This window comes from Abramis brama (assembly GCF_963993115.1).
Source record: "Abramis brama genome assembly, chromosome: 12".
Classification (NCBI taxonomy): Eukaryota; Metazoa; Chordata; class Actinopteri; order Cypriniformes; family Leuciscidae; genus Abramis; species Abramis brama.
In genome coordinates this window covers 12,851,432-12,870,395 of record NC_139974.1, presented here as the reverse complement: position 1 = coordinate 12,870,395, position 18,964 = coordinate 12,851,432, and the positions used below count along the sequence as shown (strand labels likewise).

The following is an 18,964-nucleotide window of genomic DNA, read 5'->3' as shown; positions in this document are numbered from 1 at the left end:
CAACAGGCACTTTTTCGTAAAATCTGTAGATTAACACTTGAATTGTACCTTATAGTCTATAGGCAGTCAGTTGAACGTATGTTACTTGTCTGTTGAAACAGTGTTGCTGAATGTCAACTGATGCACTGTTGACAAGCTACTGAATGGCTACTAATAACTAGTAAAGTCTCAACAAACGGACTATCAAAATAAAGTGTTACCGATTTTTCTTGTGTGTTTTATGTCTCATGATCTCATGTGTATTTGAGAGTACAAGTCACAGTTCATTAATTCCTTTCAGGAAACAAGAAAGAAGGTCAGTGAAGCTCTGAATAAACATGCCATCCTATTTTAAGCCTCAGTGAATGCAGATATCCACCCAGTGATTTAATGAGTATTTGCTTGTATTTTACGTCAAATGGGGTTCAACCAAATATTTCCATAGATCCCAAAATGCACAATATTAACATAGGTTACTGACAGCATCATTTACATATGAACAACTTTAGAGATTTACAAACATTTATGAATCTTTATTGAATCTATAAATACTTAATTTGGTGGTTCTATTGTATTTATAATCAATAAGATTAATTATATTTTCAATGCAATCACATTTATTTAATACAACTGACACAGTTACTTGATTTGAAATGATCCCATTTTGCTATATTGTGTGTGACTTTTTGTGCTATATATTCAACTCTTACATTGTAAGTGTATTATAGCCTTCCTTGCCTTGTGTGGCAACTGGTCTTTCATTTTGCTGTGGATTTGTAGACACTTAGCAATTGTAAAACAACAGACAGAAATGATCATGCCACTGCAATCAGAACCAAAATCTTTTCAGTAGCCTACATTTAGACTGCAGTTAAATCAACGCATGGGTGTTAATGCACATGTCAGCAAACTCCATGCAAATATTTATGTCCCTCTGACTGTTACTATGGTGATTTGGCAGTGAAAGTGAAAGTTATTTTGGGAGGGGGCGGATCTTTTATGTCCAATGGAAAAGTTAAAAGGTCATCTGCGCTTCATATCACATCATATGCTGTCGGTGTCTTCTTGCTGTGTGGATTGTTCAGACAAATTTGGTAAGAAAGATACAGACTTGAAAAGAAAAAGAAAATTTTGTAAAATTAAATGTTCTAAATTTATTTGTTGGCCTATATCTTATACACAACAATAAATCTTTCTTTAAAAATAAAATACATTTATTTAGTAAAGTCTCCTTTAATGCTGTAATGTAAAATCGATTTTAGAAGCTTTTTTTTTCTTTTCATTATAAGAGTAAATCATACATTCATTTGGACTCCTGGAATGAATGTAGCCTACTTCAAACTTTTCTTTACAACAGTAAATTTCACATTGTTGAAGGAAACAACAGCTCCTCTATTCTTTGTTTAAAGGGGGGGTGAAACACTCATTTTCAGTCAATCTCATGTTAATCTTGAGTAGGCTACCTATAGAGTAATATTGCATCCTTCATATCTCCAAAAAGTCTTTAGTTTTATTATATTTATAAAAGAAAGATAGGCTGTAGCCTACCGAGTCTTTCCGGAAAAAAACGAGCGGCTGGAGGCGTGCCGTGTGAGCGGAGCTAAAGCTGTGCTTATGCGCCGATAGCTAACAACACAAAGACACAAAGATCAAAACAGGATGTTGAATTTACAGGAGTATATTTGCATGAGTATATTTAAGTATATTTACATTTGAATAACAAAAAGTATGAAATCGCACTCACACAGATACATGAACATTGATTTAATTATTTTGTCTTGTCCTTTGCAGTGTTTTCCATACATTGATTTATCTGTGGCGACCCACCACAATATCAACTTTGACCGCGACAAATACATTTCAGTGCTTTGCTGTTATGTCTTGTTTTGGTTTTGTTTCATGTTCTTGTTTCAGTCATGTTTCCTGTATAGTCATGTGATTCCCTGTTATAGTCATGTGATCCTGCCATGTGTTCCATTGTCTTATGTGTCATGTTCTTATTGGTTCTTTGTTTCATTGTGCGCATCACAGGTGTGTCTTGTTCAGACATTAGTCTAGTGCACAGATACACATTAGTCTAGTGCACAGATACTCAACAGGCGGCCCGCGGGCCGCATCCGGCCCATCGGCATTAATTGTATGGCCCGCGTCATGCAAAAGATGAACGCACTTTTTTTTTTATAATTTGAGCTCAAAAGTTGCGCGAATATTAGACAGTGTGATTTTTATCTATGTATATTGCGGACGGTCGATAATCCGTTGGTCGATTAATAAAAAATAACATTCATCATCGTCATTGTGATGTGTGTGGAATGTTTAGTGAGACTTAGCTACTTGATATCTCCGAAATGTACATTAACTTGCTAAGCGCAACAATAGCAAAACAAGCGGTAAAACTATCAGGCAACTTGTGTGTGCGGCTCGTGCATTCAGAGATGCGCACTTTCACAGCTGATTCGGGTGACGTTAGAGCTGATCCGCGCATCTCTAGCCTAGTGTGTAATTGGCCGATGATCCTCTTAACAGCATAAAAAACAAAACTTATTATCAAATTGTTAATGGGTTATAAACAGTAGCAAAAAGCGCTCCCATTACAATTACGATCGAGCTGTCAATACGTCAATGAGTTCGCGAAACTCTTGCAAAACCTCCAGTTATAACCGGCAGTTTTGTTCGGAACGGGGCACGGCTCGCATGAAAAACTGATCAAAGCTGCTTTTGAGCGAATTCTGACAAACTTAAAAGTTAGATGTAGCCTACTGGGATAATAGTTGGCCTAGTATTAGTATACTAATAATAATAGCCTTATAAATTTGTAAAGCGACCCTGTATAATGTCATATAAAGAAAACATATAATAAATAATTGAACATTTGATGTAGGCTAATTGCCTATATATATTATAGGCCTAATCAATAATTGTTAAATATTTAAATATAAAGATAATATATGAAGAGCTCTTTTCCAAAACGCGATAAACGCCATTTTTAAAGAAAGGTTTGTGCTTTCTGTTTGAGGTCTCTGTGAAAGTTTGAAAGTCTTTTAGTGCCGCTCACGTCCGTAACGGAGAACTGTCACGTAACATTGTTTTTTCCTCATAAATGCAAACACGAAAAATAAAAGACAAAAGACTTTTTAAAAAATACAAACAAAAAAAGATTTGGATTTTTTTGGGGGGGAAAAGGATGGATTTATAGCGTTTTGAAAAAAAAAAGAAAAAAAACTCTGTTTGAATATGAACTTTTATTTTTTTTTGCTTAATATTAATAATTAATATTGCTAGAAAACTGTTAATCCACTTTTTGTTCCATATTTTTTATTTTCATGTTCAGTATTAGCCTACTTTAAATAGGACAAAGACTAGCAAGACTTACCTAGCAAAGTTTTTTAATACTCTGAGTATGAACTCTCTTTTTTTTGCATTAATATCGCAAGAAAATTATTATCCAAATTAAAAAAATTATTTTATGTTCAGTATTATTTTAAATAGAACAAAGACTAGCAAGACTTACCTAGCAAGATAGGTAATAAACTGAATTTAGTAAAAACTGTAAATATTGTCATAAATAAAGTTTTATGATGCAAGTTGTAATTTGTGGCCCTTCACATTTAATATGGTTTAAATGTGGCCCCCTTGGCATTTGAACTTGAGTACCCCTGGTCTAAAGGATCAGGTTAAAACCTTGGTAAAGACAGAGTTAATTGAACGTGGATCATTCCTGGTATGCGGTGACTTTCCTTTTTTTTATTTTCTCTAAAATGAGTCACATATTTATAATAAATGGCTTAAATTGTAGATGTACATTTTCTTTACCATTTAAACAGAGATAATAGACATTAAAAATACTATTTTGTATTTTACACAATTTTAATTGATGTATACATTCGATTTTATCGTCCTCAGTGCACAGTAATCAACTTCTGCAAGAAATATAAACCATGAAATGGCAAAAACCTCAAAATATTTTTAAATTATGTTATTGACTAGGCTAAACTGCCTCTAATCATTCATATAAATCATGTGGAAATTTCTTTAAATTTTCTTCAATTACTGCGTCCCTGAAGTCATCTTCCACCCTGTTAGTATGTACTTTTCTGCCTTCCAAATCTGACTGCAATTTCATTGAGACCTTTTTCAAGAAGTGACATCATTTATTTTTCCCGCTGGAATTCAACTGTACAAACTGAGGAAAGCTTCAACTCTCACTCCTAACTTTATTTTTAGTTTTTGAAATGTTATCCTGCTTGTCCCACCCTTAAAGTTCCACCCTGTTAGGCTATGTTATTGAGAATGTTTGTCCTATCAAATTTTTTTTAAAACAAATCTGATATAGTTATAAAAGTTCTGTTCATCTGTAGAAGGTTAGCTAGCTAAATGTTAATCACTCAAAGAGCTATGACTTACCTTTAACTTAGCTCAGAATTTCCCACCCTGTTAGATTCCACCCTGTTAGGTCTATAAACCTAACAGGGTGGAAATTCTAATAGAATTTTGTATATGTTTGTTAATCTAGTTAATTCAAATTAATTATAGTATCTTTATTTTTAATCAAACATAAATAAAGAAAAATGTAATTTATTATGTCTGTCTTCTCTAATTTGTAAATATTTCTCTAGCCATCTGAAGAGAGAATTGTTTTGCCACCATGATTGATTGTGATAAGGAACCACATAGTTATTTTTTGTGTCCCTCCCCCAAAGGAAATTTGGATTTTAATTGTATTTTATTGTTTTGAAACAGTATTATATAGGTGCAGTTCCACACATTACTGATGGCAAACCATGCAGGACAATGACAAAAACCTCATCCACTGAACCTTTTAACACTGGTGTTCCACCCTGTTATATTCCGTTCCACCCTGTTATGCTCCTTTCCACCCTGTTAGACAAGTCATTTTAAATAATAATTTGACAGCACTGTTAAATGTTTGGTATACTTTTGTCTTATTTTGTGAGTCGAGGAGCACGAACAGCATAATATATGTTTTTGAGCCAAATTTTTTATTATTATTTACCATACTATTTGCAAAAATGGGCACAAAAAGTACCTGTTTTTAATAAACAAGACATATACTATTCATCCAAAATTGTTTTGCTTGTTTCAGGAAGAAAAAAAATTATAAGATGGCATAAGGGACATATACTACCCAAGAAAAGTTCATTATTGTTTAACATTTACATTATTTACATGTTGTGATAACTATGTATATGTCCAGGGTGGAATATTTTCATGGACAGTGTCTGAACAATCTACCCATAATTATTATTTTTTGAGTCCCTGAGCTTGACCAATATGTATTCCTTATAGTTAAACATGCCACTATTTTGGTAGAATGCTAAAAACATGAAAATCATGTACTTTTTTTCCCAACACTTATGAAGCCAAAATGTCACCGCATACCAGGAATGACCCACGTGGTATTCTAGAGTCTAAATCTTCAGAAGACCCGTTCATTTTTGTCAGCGCAACATCAACAGTCTCATTTAACATTTGAACAACAAAAGCAATTGTTGATAATTCAAACGGAAATGAAAGAAAAGCTGTTAGAAGCGCAAAATCGCATTGAGTTTTCTAAAGTCCAATTGCAACAGCAACAACTTGAACTTGAGCGTTATCATTTGGATTTAATACGAGATGGTAAACTGCCTTTAACTGGAGAGTCAGAACGTGGTTCAAGTTCGTTCAAGTTTGATGTAGTGAGAAATATGAAGTTGATTCCTAAATTTGATGAAAAAGAGGTTGAGCGTTTCTTTTTATTGTTTGAACGTGTTGCGAATGCGCGCCATTGGCCAGATGAAGAGCGAACGCTTATGCTGCAGTCTGTATTTACAGGCAGAGCCCAGGACGCGTTCTTCCCTTAGTTTAGAGGATGCTTCTGATTATCAAGCTGTAAAAGCAGCGGTGTTGAGGGCTTATGATCTGGTTCCAGAGGCCTATAGACAAAGGTTTAGGTCCTGGAAGAAAAGTGAAAAGCAGACGTATGTTGACTTTGTACACGATATTTCGGTCTATTTTAATCGTTGGTGTGTAGCGTGACTAGCGTCTGATGTAAAAACACTTGATGATTTAAAAGAGTTAATGGTGCTTGAACAATTCAAAAGTTCCATTTCAGATCGTATCGCAACTTACATTAGCGAGCGCAAACCTGACACTGCGTATGAGGCAGCCGTCATGGCTGATGAATTTTCATTCTCTCATAAAACTGTTTTTGGTAACAGATCCGGTGAAGAGAATTTAATAAAAGAACCGTGGCAAAGTTCGAGCAAATTTTCCAGGTTTATGCATGATTCATCCAATGCACAGTGGCATAGATCTATTGAAGAAAAAGACAAAGCGAATATGTGTAATTATTGTCGAATTTGGTCACTGGAAGAATGAATGCCTGTTATTGAAAGCAAAAACTGACAATTCTAATGTGAAATCTAAACCTGTGTCTCCTGTAAAGTCTGTGGCTTTGGCTGTGACTGGTTCAACAGTGAACATGCAAGAAAATTGCTCGCCATGTGTTTCAGCATTTACTCCTTTCATTACAAAGGGTTCTGTTAGAATGGTAGATTCCACACAAACCGTACCAGTAAATATTCTACGTGATACAGGATCAGCAGAAACCTTTGTGTTAGGGTCTGTGTTGCCTTTTTCACCTGATTCTTACACTGGGAGTAATGTGTTGATTAAGGGCAAGGACAAATTTTGTGGGCATGTAGCCCCACTAGACTTTTACGGAAAAATTTCGTTTGGTCCCCGGGGGCCACTCCCCCCCCCGAGCTGGGGCCCCCCAAACCCCAAAAATGCAGTTTTTCCTACATAACTACCTGAACCGTGGCACCGAGGATGACAATTTTTTTATGGTATGTTGGTCTTAAGGGCCCACATCAATCTAGCCCATAATCGATTGTCAAAGTTTTTTTTTTTTTTTTTTCTTCCGTCACCTACTGAATTTTCCGTCAACGATACCAGGGACACCGAAACACCGGGGAACATGAAATTTTGTGGGCATGTAGCCCCACTAGACTTTTACGGAAAAATTTCGTTTGGTCCCCGGGGGCCACTCCCCCCCCGAGCTGGGGCCCCCTAAACCCCAAAAATGCAGTTTTTCCTACATAACTACCTGAACCGTGGCACCGAGGATGACAAATTTTTTATGGTATGTTGGTCTTAAGGGCCCACATCAACCTAGCCCATAATCACTCATTTGTGATTTACGCCACTCCCATAAAAAATTAAAATGCAATATTATTCTACTTTAATCGCCCCTATCTTCAGTTGAGATGTTCAGAACTGCACCATATTTCATGTGTATGATTAACTTGACATCCTCTGGGGGTATGCTAAGTTTCGTAGAATTTCATCCATGGGGGGGTATAAAATAAATTAATTTATGTGCACATTTAGTGACTGTACACTCATCGGCCTGTAGATGGTGCTGTTGAGCGAAGGGTTGCTGGTTTAGGATGATACTGTCACACACACATATGCAGGAATACAAACAAACGCAAGCATGCACATACACTGACATCCACACGCACAGACACACACCCATACACACACATACAAATCCACATGCACAGACACACACACACAAACACACACAAACACACACACGCGCACACACATGTACGCAGGCACACATACACGCACAGACACACACACACACACACAGACACACACATACACAAACACACACACATACACACAGACATGCACATACTACTACTTTTTTTAGGTATATACATAAACACGCAACACAGCCAAATTGCTCCACGTCATTTATTTTTGTGGAAAGCCAGTGCAGGCCTGAGCGGCGGTCATATTTTGTACCGCCCTGCGGTACATCTAGTTATTTATCAAGGATTAAGGAGTTTTTTTCTGATGGTTCTTGTGTGTTATATGCCACATGAACTAATATTTGCAAGTACTTTCATCACAATTCATTAATTGTTTCTCTTCAGGAAACAAAAGAAGGTCAATGCAGTTCTGAATAAACATACCATGCTATTTTAAGCCTCAGTGAATGCAGATATCCACCCAGTGTCCAAAACAGGGAAGTTAAAAAATAAGGTTAAATTAAATCAAAAAGATTACAAAACTAACTTTTAGCATTTCATCCACTTTCTTTGTCCTTTATATTAAATGTTTACTCATTTGTAATTATTTATTAAGGGCTAAGGAGTTTTGGTGGTTGTTCTTATGCCATGTGATTTCATGAGTATTTGCTTGTATTTTACATCAAGTGGGGTTCCACCAAACATTTCCATAGATCCCGAAACACAATATTAACAGTGGTTAATCTTTCATTGGGTGGTTCTGTTGTATTTATAATCAATAAAATGAATTATATTATTTTCAATGCCATCATATTTATTGAATGAACCTGACAGATACTTGATTTGAAATGATCACATTTCACTGTTCTGTGTGACTTTTTGTGCTATATATTCAACTGTCTGTTTTTGTTCCCGGTCTAAATGGGTCTATCAACGCACCTCTGTGTTAATGTGCATATTTCAACACATGAACTCCAGATAAATATTTATGTCCCTCTGACTCTAGTTCCTATGGTGATGTGGCAGGATGGATAATCCATAATCCCAAATAATCCATGATTATGTCAAATCCATTTTAGAAGCTTTTTTAGCAATCAAATGTTACATTGAAAATCCCTGCTGAATCAATAAGGCTTTATATTGTCAGAGTAATTCATGTATTCATTTGCAGTCCTTAATTAAATATTTCAAACTTTTCTTTACAACAGTGAATTTGACGTTGGTGAAGGAAACAACAGCTCCTCTATTCTAGTCTAAGTTCTTCCTGTGTCTCGTGCTCTGAAACATAAAGGTGAGATTTAAAAGATAAAAGGGGGTCTGTATAACGCTTTACAGTTCAGTTTTCAAACCGTACAGTTCTTAAACACAATTTTTGAAACTGGCTCCATTTCTCAAAACTCTACACACGAAACCACAACATGCACACAAGATGCAAAACATCACACATCTCTTGCAAAAGCAAATACTTCATCCAAAACTATTTTAAGTCTTCTAAAAATGCTATTTTGTGAAGTAGCTCTACGCATAAACATCAAATGATTAGCCACACACGCCTAACCACACACGGATGTGAAAAATGTAAAATGTTTTGCTTGTTCAGTGTGCAGTGGAGTGTACGGGAGTTTGTCACACGTGCATATGTGCACAAATACACTGTGAATGCACAGTTGATGAATTTACAGTTATTGAAATTAAATGAATCAACACTGAACTGATTTGAGCTGAATAATGACATTGCTTGTTAGACCTGCTTTACAGCAGAATTAGCCTAGATTTGTTTCTATTGTAAAGCAGCTTTGAAACAATGTATAGTGTTACAGTGCTACAGAAATAAAGGTGACTTGACATGCATATTCAGTATATATTACAAAATAAAGAGAAATGCAAGGGTCAAAAATATATTTGTTTCTCAAAACATTGAGTTTGATTTCTAAGTGATCAATTTATGTATAATTGTTTTCACATGATCATTGGGTGTAGGTCTTCAGGAAATGAGTGTGACATTTAAATGGCAGTGTTTCCCAAATGAAACAAAAGAGCTGTTAGTTTTGAGTCATTAGTCTAATGTGGCTTAACTGCTGTTGTGGCAAAAATATTCATTAAACAATCAATCACTGCGTAAGAGACACTCTGAAATTCAAATGATCATTAAAAAGTAGTTTATTCTTGCAAGAAGGCCCAGTTGCCACACAGAAGTCAAAAGTACAGTCTGTGAAACAAGTGCGACCAGGAAGGGAGGGCAGAGGAGTCTTTATACTGCTTTCAAGGTCTTCTGCTTACAGGCCCTTATCTAAACAAGGGAAGGTTTCTCTGCTAGTGATCTAATCCTGCTGAGTTTATTCTTACAAACTCACAAGTTCTAAATTGGACGGCCTCTGACCCTAGGGGTTAGAGCCCCTTTTCAGTCTGCCTCCTCCTGACGTCTCACCTGTTTCCCAGTGTTTAAACGAGAAAAAAAAAAAACACACACACATTAGTCATATGTTGGCAGACCATGTACAGTCCAACAAAGAGTCATTTCAATGTCTTACTGAAAGTAAATGAAAATCAATACTGTAAATCAATGAAAATCTAAAAATTGCCATAACATTTCCCCCTTTTTATCATTTATTGATAACTGATCAATCAATAATAAAAATACTAATACTAATACTGCAACTCTCTGATTTTCATATGACTGATCACTCTTCTTTAAACTTGTAGGAAAAGAAAGGATTAAAAATGAAATAAGCTTAGGCTGTTTTTGTAAGGATAGGCCCTTAATTTTATAGCAATCAAATAAAGGTTTATTCTGAAACCGGGCTAGACGAATAAGCACTGTTATCCCCAACACTCTAGATCGGACCCTCAGTCATCTCAGTATAAACAAGAAAAAGTGTAGGTTATATTTAGTAGGAAAACAACACATCAGTTCAACACATATCAATTCAACACCCCTTGTTGATTTCAGCAAACTATTACACAAAGAAAAGATAGATAAAAAATATCCCTCAATTCAAACCCTGTCCTTGTATGCCACCTCGTAACACGGATGGCTACTGTTTTCAACCCTCTTTACACATTATCATCGTCCTTAGAAAGAAAGAATTTAGAAAGTAAGAAAATAGGAAAATGAAAAACACCCCCCAATTTACCACGTTACTGTAGCTTCCACTACTTCCACCATCTGCTTAATTTTGTTCATCCTTGGGATAGGCTGTGATTTTCACCAATTGAACAGACATTCCAGTACTCGTACTCACCCATGAATAACAAAATTATCAGAATAACACATACAATCATAACTCCTATCCTACATTCAGCCCTTTCCATTAATCCACACCCATCTACATATTTCTTAACCATATTTTGTTAACTTTTAATTCAATCGGGCAATGGTTTTACTTAGTAAGCTCTATTTAATACACTATTTAATAAAATCTAACCAGAAGAGTTTTATGATTTTATCCATTCTATCCAATGTGTTTGTTAAAAATTAACTCTGACTTTTCCATTACAGACAGACTGTCTTTTTTGTTTATGACCGTACTTCACATCATTGAATAGATTTTATACTTTTCCTGAAAACATTTGCACCAATCAAATCATTAGATCTATATCAATACTAAGCCCTAGTTTGATTTAATCAAATAAAATCATCAAAATCGTCACAAAACAAATTATTCTGCTAAACCTAAACCATTAGTTGATCCACATCCTCCTCCAGGTGTGTTGACCATCTCGTTGCCCCATGGACGTTCCGTCTTCACAAGATCTTTCCTTAGATCCCGACCACACCTCCACTGGAATGAACCATTTCCTGCCTGCTGTCACCTGTGAATGCAGACCCTAGCTATTTTGTTATTGACCGCTTGTCTAGCCGGTCGTCCCTTCTGGTGTGACCTGTTGAATCAACAGCCTGAAACATATTGTCACCAGATAATTTTGCTCACTGAATAGCACTCAGGGTCCTTGTTTTCCCTGAAACACACTCAACCCACTTTGCTCATGTCAACAAAACAATATTTATACATTTGGAACAGAATCAGTTCTGTTCGACCCAATCCATCCTGACATTCTGCAAAGGGAAAATTTTAAGTTACGCATTGCGCAGGTGTGCACCTTTCTGCCACAATAATAACCCAGGCCAGGATAGTTAGCCACATTCATCCATAGCAATCATTTTACTTGGCACAGTCTACCCTGTATCAAAAGTCTGCATGCTCTGTAAAGAAAAACAACCGTCGAGGTTATTGTCAGATAGTAAAGTACACATAGTTTCTTTTGTCTGCTGTGCTGCCGCAGCCTTCGCTGCCGAATCTGCCCTGGCGTTTCCTGTTGAAACAGTCCTTTTTGACTGACACTTACAGACAGCAATTTTGTTAGGCATAAGAATGGCTTCTTGCAGGGCTTTTTCCCAATTAAACCCCGTGTCCTCCCAACATTTATTGTCCCACCTGTGCGAATGCATTCATCAAATCTGAACCCCTTGGTATGGCAATTGTTACCATCCCCCTTTTGATTGCATGATCCAACTCATGCATCAATTTAACATAATGGTGTTTGGGTAAACAAAGTTTTCAACACTAACCCAAACGTTGTCCTTCAGCCAAATTTCCCCCAGACATCTTTCTCTGCCTCTGAAACAAAACATTACGTAAGCCACAATCTCATCTTCTTATCTAATAATTTGAAGGGCACTGGCCCTGAGTCTCACTGTTTTTCAGGCCTTTTATTTAGTCTCTTAAGTCAGTCATCTACAAACATTCTCCAATGTCAAAGTCATCAATTGTTTCTATCAGGTCAGGTCGTGGTGTACAGACTTGGTCAGTATCAGTCAAACAACATTCTCCTCCTTTGTTCACAATAATCATAAATGTTAGGAGCTATCTGGAAAATTTGATATTGACTTAGCCAATGTGTCACTTTGTTGTTGCCATCAAATCTATAACATTTTCGTTTATATCAACCCACGATGGACGACGATCTACAACGATTCCAATTTACATAAATACTTAAACTGATCCAGAAAGTAATTCAAATCAACACCACAAATGACAAAATTAATTACTGCCAGACAGAGCTTGATGGCTAATCAACTTAAAACTTGCCCCGTGTTCTGTATTATCTTTTCATCAGATTTTCTTTAAATTTTATAATTTGCCTTAACCCATCTGTAATGATAGAACACTCATTCCAGAGGTTAATGACACCATATACACACTATTCAGATGGAATAGCTGCTCGAAACTAACACATACCAAACATCAATTAACTCTCACAAAACATACAATTCTGTCACCATCAAACACACACATACCTGTACATACATACCTGACTATGAACCGCTCATATTCTCATATTCATATATTTTGGTGTTTTCTCTAAACATATTTAAATTTTAAGTAAGATTTTAAACTTCTCATTTTCCTGTAGCTTTTATCTAATTTTACATGGTCTCTTTACCAGTTTCAAAGCACGTTTGTTCATTATTAATTTTCTCTTAGAAAAGTCAGCTGGGTTGTTTTGGTTCATTATCATTATTTTGCTTCAGCTTACTTTAACAGGCTGATAACATAAACAGTCCTCCACTCTCTCACAAATTATCTTTTCAACAGCCCTCTAAGACTGTAGCTAAATGAATCATAGTCTAGAACCCTTAATAGTTCACAAATGTTAAAATAAAATTTTTTACTCAAATTAGTACCATTACAACAATCTAAAATACATCATGCTATGAGCATTTCTAAGGTTATCTTTAGTTTAAATACTCAATTCACCTAACCTTTGTTATCCAGAAATTTCTCTTGACTCACCACAAGCTGTCTTCATCTTTAGCCACCACCATGTCTAACGACCTTCAGGAGTTAAAACTATCTTAAAGACATATTATTTCAATATCAACTACTATAATATTTTCCCTTGCCCATAAGGCAACCATCATCATGTTCCTGATATAAATTAAGTTTTGTTACTGTCTCCACAACAAATAATGACAATCACCTCACAGTCTCAGCTGGCTCTTGAAAGCCCATTCCCATTAGCTCTTAATCTATAATCTTCTTCAGGGTGTTGTCCCCTGGCATGGTTGCAGACACTTGTCATAATTAAAAACAAGCCATACAATGAATGCGGTTTCTTGCAAGTGGTATATAGAGGAACTCACATTTTCTGGGTCAGACTGCCGTAACTCCTTACAGCCCATCTCCCCTCTCAGTGATCTGCTGATGCTGCTGGCCTCACAGTCACCGCTCAACTCTAATACCTTTCTCACCTAAAAACACCTCCCTTCAGGAGATGGCCAGTGTCGGCGTGACCCCCTGCCTTAGGTTGACCTCTGGCCAAAGGTTCTTACCCGTCCTTGAGTAGCCACTTCGTGCACACTGGTAACCGCTCTTTCTTATCACGAAATCAGTTTTCCCCAACAGACTCAGTTGTTTTCTGGAGCTTAGGAAAGGCACATTCAAGAGTCACCAGAGCACTTTGGACTGCCTAATAGTGTTAACACAGGGAGACAGGTTAATAACAACAGTATTTAATCACTTAAATATTTTAAACATCTTCAAATCAGCAAAATCGCAATACTGAGCTTACACTCAGTAAATTTAGTTATCACAACGTCCATTCAGTGTACAGTTACATCTGTAGCCGGAGCCATCAGCCCTGTATCATGGTGGAGGCTAAAATCAGACAAAGAAGTTACTGGTCCTAAACTAGTCAAAAATGTCACTTCTATCGTTTAAGACTTCTTTAAAGTCATTCAGTTTACTTCTTAAAACATTTACAAATTTCCCTTTAAATGTATGAAATCTGAACTGCCTTGTAGCATGATTTCTTTTAACACCCATGTCTATGGGTTTCAACTAAAACAATGTGCTTCACTATAAATAGCTTATTATCACTTATGACACATAACAGCTTTTAGCTGACATTGAATGAGAGAGAGACTCTGAGGCATTTAGGACTGGTACACTTATCTCTCATAAACGTCTAAAATCAAACTTTATCTACCACTTAAACTTTTAACTCTAGCCCAGCAGTAAGGCATCTTTGCCAGAATTTACATCTATTTTCAAATAAACATAATTTTATATTTGTCTTTTGCCCACATCATGGAATTTAGACATTACATTACAAATTTCCTCTCAGATCTTGTCTCTGTCGCACTGGCTGTTTCAGCCACAGCACACACCAGATTCAGACAAGCAAACTGTTTCAGCAAATCACAAGCTTATCTTTGAAAGGCAAAACATCAGCTCCTCGTTCTTTCATGGTCAACACTATTCCTCCACGTTCAAAACACTAACAAACTGTTTTTTAATCAGATGCCTTTCTACACATTTTACATTTAGCAACTGTTAATCCCGTAACACTGCTTCTGCTTATTTTATCTTAAAGAAAGAATAATAATTATTCTAGTTCTTAATAACGTTTCACATTTCATCTCAATTTTAGTTGTCAGGTTCTCAATTACCATAATTTAATACCTGACTTCAGTGTTTTCTCTTGGAGTTTATCAATCTTCTTTTAGGATTCACACTAACTTTTGAGGCTGCCTCTCTTGTGATACATTTTATTACAAGTTGTGATAAAACTCATTAGATTTGTCTCTCTATATCATCTAAAACCTTATCAAAGCGTTTCATTCAAAACACAATCATCCTTTTAGTTACCGGTACTTTTAAAATATTTTGCAACTCATTTGTTGGAGTCATTAATTTTACATCAACCTGTATTCATCAATTCACTAGCTCTTTCCTTCAAAAGGATTCCCTTAAGACTTAAATCTTTCAACCTTCTTTTAACCTTCAATCTTCTTACGACTTCCATCTATTAACTTTCCTTCAACTTTTTTTTCTCCCTTATTTACTTGCACATTCTTTTCACTTCCTGTAGCACTGCGTTCACATTCTTAATTCTTTCTCAGACGAAAACTTTAACATCGTCATTTAAATACTGTTCTACTTTCAAAAACCCACATTAATACACGTCACTTTCACGTTATCACTTTCTTTTCTGAGTGTCCATTTACAATTACGGACTAAATGGCCCTGCTGACCACAATTAAAACACTCTCTTTGCCTATAGTTTGATCATTGAGCTTGCAAACGGCTCCAACTTACTGCACACCCTTGAAGCAGTGTGTCCCCATCAGGAATGTAAACAGAGCCACTGATAAGCAGTTCTCTGTATTCTTTTACAGTCCACCAGTGGCGGATTCAATCACAACAGCCAAATCATAATCGTCATCATTATTATTGGCAGCACATTAATTTCCATAAGTTGCACAGAAAATCACTCAACATAAGGGTTTTCAATAAACATTTTCTTTTTTCTTTTTTAACTTCACATTTCTTTGAAGTCAAAGCTTCAGAGCACAGCTGCTTACAGCGTTTGCTCTCTTCTGTTTCACTGTTTGTTTCAGGATTCTTCATAAAGTATAAACATTTGTACTTTATGCCATCAATTTCATTAAATGTTCCTCTATCAAATGGTTAGTCTGCAGATTCAACTTAATGTTATGAAAATTCTCTAGACATCACTATTTTACCAGTAAAATATAATTGTTCCCCATTCTGCTTAATAAAAACTTCATTCCTTGTTTTACATCACTTAATTTGACTTAACAGGCGTTCATAAATAGTTCCTAAATTCTATCAGAAATTTTATTTTATACCATACATTTTGCATACATTTCTTCTCAACTTTCCCTACATGCCAGTTCCTTCTGCATCATTTTCTTCATTTGACTGTAAACCGGTGTACAAAACCGGTCGCATTTACTGTTAGATGACCCCATTTTGGCTGAATCTGCCTTCTGGATTTCACAATTCGACACGTGTCCTACAATATCTGCCGAACGTCTTCAGCAGATCCGATCTTTATCTTAAAAACCCAAAATCGGACGGGTTTCAGCAAATATGCTGCAGTTCTGTAATTACGTTTTGCTCAAACTCTTCCCATGAGCGCTCCCTAGCGCTTGATTAATTTTGATTCACTTGCCCACCCACGAGCTAGGTTCGCCAGAAACCGGTCTGGGTCCGACCGACCAGTTCCCTACTCAAAAACCTTTCTCTGCTCGTATCAAGAACAAACAAGTGAATCAATTTGATGTGGCTCTTTTGCCCACCTTTACAAGAATTCCCACAGGTTTTACAGAGATTTTGAGCAAAACTAATTAATCAACAGTTATGATTCCCCTGAATCACCAGTGGACCCCTGTCCACCAACGAGCTAAGTCTGGTAGAAACCGGTCTGAAACCGTCAGATCAATTTCTCCCTCAATTGTGATTATCCGAATCACCTCTCGCTCGTACCAAAAGCAAACTCAGCCAACATGGTTCACGTTCACTCATCATTTTTGAACCCCGAAAAAGAAAATAATTTAGCTGTCTCTTACCAGAGATGTTTTGTTGCCACGGTTCGTTTTCTTAATTCCAGTGGTTGCTTCCTCCGGACCCCGGCGGAACGGCCCCTCATCCCTCAAAACTGTTCGGGGTAGGGCTGTGACTCTGAGTCCAGGAGGCCAATTCACCGTCCGCTCTCGGGTCCGAAGGGCACATCCAAGGAATCCCACTTCTGACACCAATTGTTGTGGCAAAAATATTCATTAAACAATCAATCACTGCGTAAGAGACACTCTGAAATTCAAATGATCATTAAAAAGTAGTTTATTCTTGCAAGAAGGCCCAGTTGCCACACAGAAGTCAAAAGTACAGTCTGTGAAACAAGTGCGACCAGGAAGGGAGGGCAGAGGAGTCTTTATACTGCTTTCAAGGTCTTCTGCTTACAGGCCCTTATCTAAACAAGGGAAGGTTTCTCTGCTAGTGATCTAATCCTGCTGAGTTTATTCTTACAAACTCACAAGTTCTAAATTGGACGGCCTCTGACCCTAGGGGTTAGAGCCCCTTTTCAGTCTGCCTCCTCCTGACGTCTCACCTGTTTCCCAGTGTTTAAACGAGAAAAAAAAAAACACACACACATTAGTCATATGTTGGCAGACCATGTACAGTCCAACAAAGAGTAATTTCAATGTCTTACTGAAAGTAAATGAAAATCAATACTGTAAATCAATGAAAATCTAAAAATTGCCATAACACTGCGAAACAGAGTTTGTTTTACAATATCAAACTGAGTTTAAAGCATGTGATGTGCTTGTATTTTTGCTGACTTGGTCGGAAGATTAAGTATAAGAGGTTTCGTGGTACGGTGGCCGAGAGAGCTCAACATGCTGCGACTGAAGAAAACGCATGCAAATAGAAAAAAACACACGCATCTTCATCGGTTTTACAACACACGTGTGCTCCAAAAACTCAAAACACAACCAAATACAGAAACGCGCTGCAAAAGTTCACAACACAACCAAAACACGCTGCAAATAACACAGACCACAATGGAAATGTTTCCAGGGGAACCAAATAAGTGACAAACCCGGCTGGGATGTGCTTATTAACCGTGAGCATCCCTATGCCCTACTCTCTTCGAAGGGCAGACGGCAGAGCCCTTGAATTGGGACTTCGGAGTGAGCAGGGCACTAGTGTGCCATTATGGCCCTATCCCAAATGGCACCCTAAGCACTCGTGGTCTTCCTACTAGTCCGCACTTTCATGACGTAATGCCGCTTTGACTGTCAGGAAGAAGTGTGCTGCGGAGCCCGCATCAGTGCGCATCGAGGGCGTATATCGACATCATAATTTCCTCATTATTTTCACCTGGGATGTTCCCATAACGCAGCACGGTGTCCATCAGCTGAGTAGCTGTTCTTATGACAGAAATATAACGCTGTTAACATAACGGTTGCAAATAAATATATATATATATTTTTTTTTTTACAAAAAAGTTTTTCAAATATGCGTTATATATATACGAGTGTCTCAACTTTGAAATTTTAGACTCTACATTACCTAACATTTCTTATAAATCTTTTCTTTATGAAAATTTAAACATAACATGAAACAATTTGTACAGTGTAACTGATATATAGATTAATATCTTTCCCTCATGTTCTTTTTCTCTATCTTTATTTAGGTTTCAGCTCATTGTTCTTTTTTCATTTGTATTCTGATGACATTGAACATATTGTTAATGCATTTTGTATATTGCATACAAGTTGTATGTCATAAAAATTTAATCTCTGCATGTTTTTCAACAACAAAAAAGTTAAAATAAATAAAATAAAGTAGACTTTTGAGCTGAGCTCTCTCGGCCACCGTATCATGGGCCTCAAATTCCACTTTTAGTTTCTAAAAAACTTTAAAAAACTGTATTTATAAAAATAAATTGCATTTAAGATCTGTCTTGTGATGTTGTAAAGTGATCCACTGGAGGCAAGTGTAAATGAGAACCCAAGTGCAGTTTATTATAAACAAAATCAAACATGAAACAAAAACATGGCATGGCATGAAAACGTACTCGGTTATTAACGTAACCTCGGTTCTCTCTAGAAGAGGGAACGAGTATTG

General features: G+C 36.6%; 1 protein-coding gene across 1 annotated transcript in view; it reads left to right on the top strand.

The window, feature by feature from the left end:
- The first annotated feature begins 1,008 nt into the window (after window positions 1-1,008).
- The window catches only part of LOC311093130 (interferon-inducible GTPase 5-like), a 62,974-nt gene continuing 45,018 nt past the window's right edge, over window positions 1,009-18,964 (top strand). The window contains exons 1-2 of the mRNA XM_084130276.1: window positions 1,009-1,073; window positions 8,732-8,814. The gene's annotated coding sequence lies outside the window, so the exon portion shown is untranslated. The remainder of the gene's footprint in view (window positions 1,074-8,731; window positions 8,815-18,964) is intronic.